Raw genomic sequence first — 11,911 nt, 5'->3', positions numbered from 1 at the left:
GACAGGCAGGGCAGGTGTATGGGGCGCCCCGTTCTCTCCTGTATCACACGGTAATGACACGCAGGTGTATGGGGCGCCCCGTTCTCTCCTGTATCACACGGTAATGACACGCAGGGCAGGTGTATGGGGCGCCCCGTTCTCTCCTGTATCACACGGTAATGACACGCAGGGCAGGTGTATGGGGCGCCCCGTTCTCTCCTGTATCACACGGTAATGACACGCAGGGCAGGTGTATGGGGCGTCCCGTTCTCTCCTGTATCACACGGTAATGTCACGCAGGTGTATGGGGCGTCCCGTTCTCTCCTGTATCACACGGTAATGACAGGCAGGTGTATGGGGCGTCCCGTTCTCTCCTGTATCACACGGTAATGACACGCAGGTGTATGGGGCGTCCCGTTCTCTCCTGTATCACACGGTAATGACACGCAGGTGTATGGGGCGTCCCGTTCTCTCCTGTATCACACGGTAATGACACGCAGGTGTATGGGGCGTCCCGTTCTCTCCTGTATCACACGGTAATGACAGGCAGGTGTATGGGGCGTCCCGTTCTCTCCTGTATCACACGGTAATGACACGCAGGTGTATGGGGCGTCCCGTTCTCTCCTGTATCACACTGTAATAACACCCAGGTGTATGGGGCGTCCCGTTCTCTCCTGTATCACACGGTAATGACACGCAGGTGTATGGGGCGTCTCGTTCTCTCCTGTATCACACGGTAATGACACGCAGGTGTATGGGGCGTCCCGTTCTCTCCTGTATCACACGGTAATGACACGCAGGTGTATGGGGCGTCCCGTTCTCTCCTGTATCACACGGTAATAACACGCAGGTGTATGGGGCGTCCCGTTCTCTCCTGTATCACACGGTAATGACACGCAGGGCAGGTGTATGGGGCGTCCCGTTCTCTCCTGTATCACACGGTAATGACAGGCAGGTGTATGGGGCGTCCCGTTCTCTCCTGTATCACACGGTAATGACACGCAGGTGTATGGGGCGTCCCGTTCTCTCCTGTATCACACGGTAATGACACGCAGGTGTATGGGGCGTCTCGTTCTCTCCTGTATCACACGGTAATAACACGCAGGTGTATGGGGCGCCCCGTTCTCTCCTGTATCACACGGTAATGACACGCAGGTGTATGGGGCGTCCCGTTCTCTCCTGTATCACACGGTAATGACACGCAGGTGTATGGGGCGTCCCGTTCTCTCCTGTATCACACGGTAATGACACGCAGGTGTATGGGGCGCCCCGTTCTCTCCTGTATCACACGGTAATGACACGCAGGTGTATGGGGCGCCCCGTTCTCTCCTGTATCACACGGTAATGACACGCAGGTGTATGGGGCGTCCCGTTCTCTCCTGTATCACACGGTAATGACACGCAGGGCAGGTGTATGGGGCGTCCCGTTCTCTCCTGTATCACACGGTAATGACAGGCAGGTGTATGGGGCGTCCCGTTCTCTCCTGTATCACACGGTAATGACACGCAGGTGTATGGGGCGTCCCGTTCTCTCCTGTATCACACGGTAATGACACGCAGGTGTATGGGGCGTCTCGTTCTCTCCTGTATCACACGGTAATAACACGCAGGTGTATGGGGCGCCCCGTTCTCTCCTGTATCACACGGTAATGACACGCAGGTGTATGGGGCGTCCCGTTCTCTCCTGTATCACACGGTAATGACACGCAGGTGTATGGGGCGTCCCGTTCTCTCCTGTATCACACGGTAATGACACGCAGGTGTATGGGGCGCCCCGTTCTCTCCTGTATCACACGGTAATGACACGCAGGTGTATGGGGCGCCCCGTTCTCTCCTGTATCACACGGTAATGACACGCAGGTGTATGGGGCGCCCCGTTCTCTCCTGTATCACACGGTAATGACACGCAGGTGTATGGGGCGTCCCGTTCTCTCCTGTATCACACGGTAATAACACGCAGGTGTATGGGGCGCCCCGTTCTCTCCTGTATCACACGGTAATGACACGCAGGTGTATGGGGCGCCCCGTTCTCTCCTGTATCACACGATAATGACACGCAGGTGTATGGGGCGCCCCGTTCTCTCCTGTATCACACGGTAATGACACGCAGGTGTATGGGGCGCCCCGTTCTCTCCTGTATCACACGGTAATGACAGGCAGGTGTATGGGGCGTCCCGTTCTCTCCTGTATCACACGGTAATGACACGCAGGTGTATGGGGCGTCCCGTTCTCTCCTGTATCACACGGTAATGACACGCAGGTGTATGGGGCGTCCCGTTCTCTCCTGTATCACAAGGTAATGACAGGCAGGTGTATGGGGCGTCCCGTTCTCTCCTGTATCACACGGTAATGACACGCAGGGCAGGTGTATGGGGCGCCCCGTTCTCTCCTGTATCACGCGGTAATGACACGCAGGTGTATGGGGCGTCCCGTTCTCTCCTGTATCACACGGTAATGACACGCAGGGCAGGTGTATGGGGCGCCCCGTTCTCTCCTGTATCACACGGTAATGACACGCAGGTGTATGGGGCGCCCCGTTCTCTCCTGTATCACACGGTAATGACACGCAGGGCAGGTGTATGGGGCGTCCCGTTCTCTCCTGTATCACACGGTAATGACACGCAGGGCAGGTGTATGGGGCGCCCCGTTCTCTCCTATATCACACGGTAATGACACGCAGGTGTATGGGGCGTCCCGTTCTCTCCTGTATCACACGGTAATGACACGCAGGGCAGGTGTATGGGGCGTCCCGTTCTCTCCTGTATCACACGGTAATGACAGGCAGGTGTATGGGGCGTCCCGTTCTCTCCTGTATCACACGGTAATGACAGGCAGGTGTATGGGGCGTCCCGTTCTCTCCTGTATCACACGGTAATGACAGGCAGGTGTATGGGGCGCCCCGTTCTCTCCTGTATCACACGGTAATGACAGGCAGGTGTATGGGGCGTCCCGTTCTCTCCTGTATCACACGGTAATGACACGCAGGTGTATGGGGCGTCCCGTTCTCTCCTGTATCACACGGTAATGACACGCAGGTGTATGGGGCGTCTCGTTCTCTCCTGTATCACACGGTAATGACAGGCAGGTGTATGGGGCGTCCCGTTCTCTCCTGTATCACACGGTAATGACACGCAGGTGTATGGGGCGTCCCGTTCTCTCCTGTATCACACGGTAATGACAGGCAGGTGTATGGGGCGTCCCGTTCTCTCCTGTATCACACGGTAATGACAGGCAGGTGTATGGGGGAGCAGACATTGTGACTGGTGACACCTGGGAGACTCTGGGTATATAGGGGGCAGCAGCCGGGCACCTGCAGACGTGTGACTGGTGACACCTGGGAGACTCTGGGTATAGAGGGGGCAGCAGCCGGGCACCTGCAGACGTGTGACTGGTGACACCTGGGAGACTCTGGGTATAGAGGGGGCAGCAGCCGGGCACCTGCAGACGTGTGACTGGTGACACCTGGGAGACTCTGGGTATAGAGGGGGCAGCAGCCGGGCACCTGCAGACGTGTGACTGGTGACACCTGGGAGACTCTGGGTATAGAGGGGGCAGCAGCCGGGCACCTGCAGACGTGTGACTGGTGACACCTGGGAGACTCTGGGTATAGAGGGGGCAGCAGCCGGGCACCTGCAGACGTGTGACTGGTGACACCTGGGAGACTCTGGGTATAGAGGGGGCAGCAGCCGGGCACCTGCAGACGTGTGACTGGTGACACCTGGGAGACTCTGGGTATATAGGGGGCAGCAGCCGGGCACCTGCAGACGTGTGACTGGTGACACCTGGGACTCTTGCTGGTGACATTCCCCTACGTGTTGTCTGCATGTTGCGACATGATCACAGGCGACGTAATGATCAGGCGCTGGAGGCATCTTTAGGCTGCTGCTCATTTACAAAGTTGAGATAATTGCTGTAAATGAGCGATTAGCTACCTGACCTGGGAGTGATCTGTGTAATGTCTCAGCGTATAATTAGCACTGTAACGTGTGACTGCATGACCCGAGATCTGATGCCCGAGGACGCTGTGATGCTGCTGATGTCACTATATCCCTGTAAATAAAATCTTCATGAAAGGGACATCTCTGACCACTGAGGTTTACTTTACTACCCAATCCCTTGTCTGCCTTCCATACACTCCTGGGCATTGTGATGTGTTGTCCTCCTGGGTACAATGATGTGTTGTCCTCCTGGGTGCTCTCCATACCCTCCCGGGCACCATGATGTGTTTTCCTCCTGGGCACCATGATGTGTTTTCTTCCTGGGCACCATGATGTGTTGTCCTCCTGAGCACCATGATGTGTTGTCCTCCTGGGCACCATGATGTGTTGTCCTCCTGAGCACCATGATGTGTTGTCCTCCTGGGCACCATGATGTGTTGTCCTCCTGAGCACCATGATGTGTTGTCCTCCTGGGCACCATGATTTGTTGTCCTCCTGAGCACCATGATGTTTTGTCCTCCTGGGCACCATGATGTGTTGTCCTCCTAGGTACCATGATGTGTTGTCCTCCTGGGCACCATGATGTGTTGTCCTCCTGGGCACCACGATGTGTTGTCCTCCTGGGCATCATGATGTGTTGTCCTCCTGGGCATCATGATGTGTTGTCCTCCTGGGTGCTCTCCATACCCTCCTGGGCACCATGATGTGTTGTCCTCCTGGGCATCATGATGTGTTGTCCTCCTGGGCATTATGATGTGTTGTCCTCCTGGGTGTTCTCCATACCCTCCTGGGCACCATGATGTGTTGTCCTCCTGGGTACCATGATGTGTTGTCCTCCTAGGCACCATGATGTGTTGTCCTCCTGGGCACCATGATGTGTTGTCCTACTGGGTACCATGACGTGTTGTCCTCTTGGGTACCATGATGTGTTGTCCTCCTGGGTGCTCTCCATACCCTCCTGGGCACCATGATGTGTTGTCCTCCTGGGCACCATGATGTGTTGTCCTCCTGGGCATCATGATGTGTTGTCCTCCTGGGTGCTCTCCATACCATCCTGGGCTCCATGATGTGTTGTCCTCCTGGGCACCATGATGTGTTGTCCTCCTGAGCACCATGATGTGTTGTCCTCCTGGGTGCTCTCCATACCCTCCTGGGCACCATGATGTGTTATCCTCCTGTGTGCTCTCCATACTCTCCTGGGCACTGTGATGTGTTATCCTCCTGGGTGCTCCCTCCTGGGTACCATGATGTGCTGTCCTCCTGGGTGCTCTCCATACCCTCCTGGGCACCATGATGTGTTATCCTCCTGGGCACCATGATGTGTTTTCTTCCTGGGTACCATGATGTGTTGTCCTCCTGGGCACCATGATGTGTTGTCCTACTGGGTACCATGATGTGTTGTCCTCCTGGGTGCTCTTCATACCCTCCTGGGCACAGTGATGTGTTGTCCTCCTGTGTGCTCTCCATACCCTCCTGGGCACTGTGATGTGTTATCCTCCTGGGTGCTCCCTCCTGGGTACCATGATGTGTTGTCTTCTTGGGTGCTCTCCATACCCTCCTGGGCACAGTGATGTGTTGTCCTCCTGGTTGATCTCCATACCCTCATGGGCACCGTGATGTGTTGTCCTCCTGGGCAGTCATGTATTGAGGCACCCATTGACTGCAGATTGGTGAGGACTGGATAGGACCTAGCTTTGTCCATACATAGTTATCTGTGGGCAGGAATGGGACCCAGCGGCAGTGTGGTGCCATTAAATATTTGCGGCTGATTCCCCGAAAAGGGGGTAACTGCAAATATTTAGAGTTGCCCCCATGTATGAAAGAGGGACCGCAGCAGATATCTTATATGTGCTGCGATCCCTCCATTCCTGCCGGCAGCGGCACGAACCCCCAACCCCCCCATAGGTTTCTCTAGGAGATGCAATGCGGCCATATCATTTCTGAGCCCGGCCTCTGCAGCCTCCGCAGCTGTTGTACTGGTTCAGCCTATGGGATACACGTTGCAGAAAGCACCGGGAGAGGGTTCTCCAAACCCACCCCAGCAATGCCTCCCACGTATGACTGGGTGTGGATCATAGGGTTGACAGTAACTACGTAGACCACTATTGGTTGACAGTGACTAGGTCGAAACCTGAAATAGGTCAACATGAAAAGGTCGACATTAGTTTTTTACATTTATTTTTGTGTTGTTTTCTTTGTAAAGTGACCGGGAACCCCAGTTAGTGCACCGTGCGTTACTATTCCCAATCGTAGTCCATATGGATCCTAAAGTATGAAGAAGTTCAAAAAAATATTATTTTTTAAAAACTCTTGTCGACTTTATGACCATGACGACCTATAGACCGTGTCAACCTAATTGCAGTTGACCTAAAGACTGGATCCCGTATGAGTGGCCAGCGGACCGGCACTGAAGTGACCACATCGCAGGGACTGGCTCTGCAGGTTCTCCTTCATACATTCCACAGATATAATGACATATAGGGGTCTATTCATGAAGCAATGAAAAGTGTGGAGAAGTGAACCAGTGGAGAAGTTGCCCATGGCAACCAATCAGCATTGAAGTAACATTTATCATTTGCATACTATACAATTGTACGGAGCAGCTGATTGGTTGCCATGGGCAACTTCTCCACAGACTCACTTCTCCACACTTTTCACTGCTTCATGAATAGACCCCTTAGTGATGTGATAATATCGCGCCCGTTGCAGATGTTATTGGGAATGAGCCCTCAGTAATATGGAGCCCGGTGCTAGGGTGTGCTGTGGTTCTGTGATAAACCTCCGTTCTCCATAGCACTGACTGGGGCAGCCGCCACGCTCATCCCTGGGTATAACCAGTGTGTGCTATGTGCGGGGCTCTCCGCAGGGGGTTAATGATGTCTCGCTGGAATGTGCTTGTCCTAGTTAGCGGATGAGAGAAAGAAGCCTCTGTACTCAGACAATGGACAGAGCCTGGTGGCTGCCAGGAGACGGTCACTGCAGCCTCATAGGATATAGGGGCCATTCACCATGGAATATTTCCGCGTACTCGCCGTGTTTATAGGTGTTTTCAGGGGGTAAACGCAAATATTTAGTATCACCTCAATGTATGTAGGAGGGGCCACAGCAGATCAATTCCCACCGACAGACGCATCCCCCACAGGTTTGGATACAATACTGCCAGACTTGCCCCCGCAGCTACCGCCGTCTGATAACCTATGGGCTACACATCACGTAATTATCCGGCAGGAGGGTTCCCCCTGAACGCTCCCCAGCAATGGCCGCTGTGCGCGTATGGCCAGCGTGACTACACAATGCACACGCACAGAATTCCATGGAACCACACTGAGCTCATCACAGCTACGGGATCTCCTGCGGGTGTACGATGATACATCAGCCGTAAGACTCACATCATGCAATGCGATTCTGGGTGCGAATAGTGCGCAATGCGATTCTTATTAAATGGACCCCATAGAGAGCTACAAGGTGCTGCTATACAACCTGTACAGAGATGATGAGAACACTGAGTCTGATAGGAGTAACTAGTCCTCTCTTCACCTCCACCCCAATAAGGAGCAGTGCCAGACTCTCACAGTCCTGCATTATATATACCGTATATACTCGAGTATAAGTCGACCCGAATATAAGCCGAGACACCTAATTTTACCACAAAACCTGGGAAAACTTATTGACTCGAGTATAAGCCTAGGGTGGGAAATGCAGCTATAGCCGTACACAGCCCTCATACTGCCAGATATGCCCCCACAGTGCCAGATATGCCCTCATGTTGCCAGATATGCCCCCACAGTGCCAGATATGGCCTCATAGTGCCAGATATGCCCCCACAGTGCCAGATATGCCCTTGTAGTGCCAGATATGCCCCCACAGTGCCAGATATGCCCTCATACTGCCAGATATGCCCCCACAGTGCTAGATATGCCCTCACACTGCCAGATATGCCGCCACAGTGCCAGATATGCCCCCACAGTGCCAGATATGCCCCTACAGTGCCAGATATGCCCTCACACTGCCAGATATGCCCCACAGTGCCAGATATGCCCTCATACTGCCAGATATGCCCCTACAGTGCCAGATATGCCCTCACACTGCCAGATATGCCCCGACAGTGCCAGATATGCCCTCATGTTGCCAGATATGCCCCCACAGTGCCAGATATGGCCTCATAGTGCCAGATATGCCCCCACAGTGCCAGATATGCCCTTGTAGTGCCAGATATGCCCCCACAGTGCCAGATATGCCCTCATACTGCCAGATATGCCCCCACAGTGCCAGATATGCCCTCACACTGCCAGATATGCCGCCACAGTGCCAGATATGCCCCCACAGTGCCAGATATGCCCCCACAGTGCCAGATATGCCCTCACAGTGCCAGATATGCCCTCATAGTTCCAGATATGCCCCCACAGTGCCAGATATGCCCTCTTAGTGCCAGATATGCCCCCACAGTGCCAGATATGCCCTCATACTGCCAGATATGCCCCCACAGTGCCAGATATGCCCTCATAGTGCCAGATATGCCCCCACAGTGCTAGATATGCCCTCATAGTGCCAGATATTTTCCCACAGGGCCAGATATGCCCTCATACTGCCACAAGTGCCAAATATGCTCCCACCAGTGAAAGTAACAACTTACCATCCCCGCTCCCCGCTCCGGCGATCCCCTGCTGTCTTATGAAGGAGGGACACGGAGGGCACAGTGCGCGCCTCTCCTGTGTCCCTCCTGCGTCTCCGGCGGCAGCGGCGTGTGTGTGTTAAATGAAGTGCTGGTTCGTGAGCCAATCAGAGCTCACGAACGGGTACTTCATTTAATAGACCTGCCGCTGCCGCCGGAGACTCTGGAGGGACACAGGAGAGGCGCACGCTGTGACCTCCATGTCCCTCCTTCACAAGACAGCGGGGGAGCGGGGATGACTGGAGTATAAGTCATATTCCCACTGACTCGAGTATAAGCCGAGGGGGCTTTTTCAGCACAAAAGAAAGTGCTGAAAAAGTCGACTTATACTCGAGTATATACGGTAGGTACTCCCAGCGCCCTACCCTGGCCTCTCATTCATAAGGAGCAGTGCTGGAATCTCACAGTCCTGCATTATATGTAGGTACTCCCAGCGCCCTACCCTGGCCTCTCATTCATAAGGAGCAGTGCTGGACTCTCACAGTCCTGCATTATATGTAGGTAGTCCCAGCGCCCTCCCCTGGCCTCTCACTCATAAGGAGCAGTGCTGGACTCTCATAGTCCTGCATTATATGTAGGTAGTCCCAGCGCCCTCCCCTGGCCTCTCACTCATAAGGAGCAGTGCTGGACTCTCACAGTCCTGCATTATATGTAGGTAGTCCCAGCGCCCTCCCCTGGCCTCTCATTCATAAGGAGCAGTGTCTGACTCTCACAGTCCTGCATTATATGTAGGTACTCCCGACGCCCTCCCCTGGCCTCATTCATAAGGAGTAGTGCTGGACTCTCACAGTCCTGCATTATATGTAGGTACTCCCAGCACCCTCCCCATGCCTCTCATTCATAAGGAGCAGTGCCGGACTCTCACAGTCCTGCATTATATGTAGGTACTCCCAACGCCCTCCCCTGGCCTCTCACTCATAAGGAGCAGTGCTGGACTCTCACAGTCCTGCATTATATGTAGGTACTCCCAGCACCCTCCCCGGGCCTCTCATTCATAAGGAGCAGTGCTGGACTCTCACAGTCCTGCATTATATGTAGGTACTCCCAGCACCCTCCCCTGGCCTCTCATTCATAAGGAGCAGTGCTGGACTCTCACAGTCCTGCATTATATGTAGATACTCCCAGCGCCCTCCCCTGGCCTCTCATTCATAAGGAGCAGTGCCGGACTCTCACAGTCCTGCATTATATGTAGGTACTCCCAGCGCTTTCCCCTGGCCTCTCACTCATAAGGAGCAGTGCCGGACTCTCACAGTCCTGCATTATATGTGGGTACTCCAAGCACCCTCCCCTGGCCTCATTCATAAGGAGCAGTACTGGACTCTCACAGTCCTGCATTATATGTAGGTACTCCCAGCGCCCTCCCCTGGCCTCTCACTCATAAGGAGCAGTGCTGGACTCTCACAGTCCTGCATTATATGTAGGTAGTCCCAGCGCCCTCCCCTGGCCTCTCATTCATAAGGAGCAGTGCTGGACTCTCACAGTCCTGCATTATATGTAGGTACTCCCGACGTCCTCCCCTGGCCTCTCACTCATAAGGAGCAGTGCTGGACTCTCACAGTCCTGCATTATATGTAGGTACTCCCAGCGCTTTCCCCTGGCCTCATTCATAAGGAGCAGTGCTGGACTCTCACAGTCCTGCATTATATGTAGGTACTCCCAGCGCCCTACCCTGGCCTCTCATTCATAAGGAGCAGTGCTGGACTCTCACAGTCCTGCATTATATGTAGGTACTCCCAGCGCCCTACCCTGGCCTCTCACTCATAAGGAACAGTGCCGGACTCTCACAGTCCTGCATTATATGTAGGTACTCCCAGCGCCCTCCCCTGGCCTCATTCATAAGGAGCAGTGCCGGACTCTCACAGTCCTGCATTATATGTAGGTACTCCCAGCGCCCTCCCCTGGCCTCTCACTGATAAGGAGCAGTGCTGGACTCTCACAGTCCTGCATTATATGTAGGTACTCCCAGCACCCTCCCCTGGCCTCTCACTGATAAGGAGCAGTGCTGGACTCTCACAGTCCTGCATTATATGTAGGTAGTCCCAGCGCCCTCCCCTGGCCTCTCATTCATAAGGAGCAGTGCTGGACTCTCACAGTCCTGCATTATATATAGATACTCCCAGCGCCCTCCCCTGGCCTCTCATTCATAAGGAGCAGTGCCGGACTCTCACAGTCCTGCATTATATGTGGGTACTCCAAGCACCCTCCCCTGGCCTCTCATTCATAAGGAGCAGTGCCGGACTTTCACAGTCCTGCATTATATGTAGGTACTCCCAGCACCCTCCCCAGGCCTCATTCATAAGGAGCAGTGCTGGACTCTCACAGTCCTGCATTATATGTAGGTAGTCCCAGCGCCCTACCCTGGCCTCTCATTCATAAGGAGCAGTGCCGGACTCTCACAGTCCTGCATTATATGTAGGTACTCCCAGCGCTTTCCCCTGGCCTCATTCATAAGGAGCAGTGCTGGACTCTCACAGTCCTGCATTATATGTAGGTAGTCCCAGCGCCCTCCCCTGGCCTCTCACTCATAAGGAGCAGTGCCGGACTCTCACAGTCCTGCATTATATGTAGGTACTCCCAGCGCCCTCCCCTGGCCTCTCACTCATAAGGAGCAGTGCTGGACTCTCACAGTCCTGCATTATATGTACATTACAGTAACTCTCTCATCTCTCCTGGTGATTGTGGCGCACTGTGCTGGAGAGGCTGGCAGTAATCAGCTGTTTAGTATCAGCTCAGTTTGGGGCACTGGCAGTAGGAGTAACTGTGGGCAATTACTATGCCACACGGGGCAATTACTATGCCACACAGGGGGCAATTACTATGTCACACAGGGGGCAATTATTATGTCACACAGGGGGCAATTATTATGTCACACAAGGGCAGCTGCTGGATAACGTTTCTCCTTCAATAATTGAAATGATCACATAAAACTTTATTCTGCATTTACTCCATGCGTTATAATGGAAGAGCTCGGGGAGGGGGCTCAGACTCTGCGACCGATGTATACGTGTGTGACCTCAGTGCCATTACACTATAATCCCATGGACAGACATGTGATTGGCCGATTCCTGATTACGCTGTGACCCTGGATTAATGAGTAATCCGCTCACCGGCAGGTGCTGTGCAGAGCATTCAGCCCCGTACAGCGTGTCTAACTATCTAGCTATACAGTATATATATATATATATATATATATATGCAGCAGTATATACACGTGGGCATTATACACAGGTGCAGTGGTATATACACGTGAGCGTTATACACAGGTGCAGTCGTATATACACGTGAGCATTATACACACGTGAAGCGGTATATACACGTGGGC

The sequence above is a fragment of the Pseudophryne corroboree genome, chromosome 11 (assembly GCF_028390025.1).
Source record: "Pseudophryne corroboree isolate aPseCor3 chromosome 11, aPseCor3.hap2, whole genome shotgun sequence".
Lineage (NCBI taxonomy): Eukaryota > Metazoa > Chordata > Amphibia > Anura > Myobatrachidae > Pseudophryne > Pseudophryne corroboree.
Note: the sequence above shows the minus strand (reverse complement) of the source record.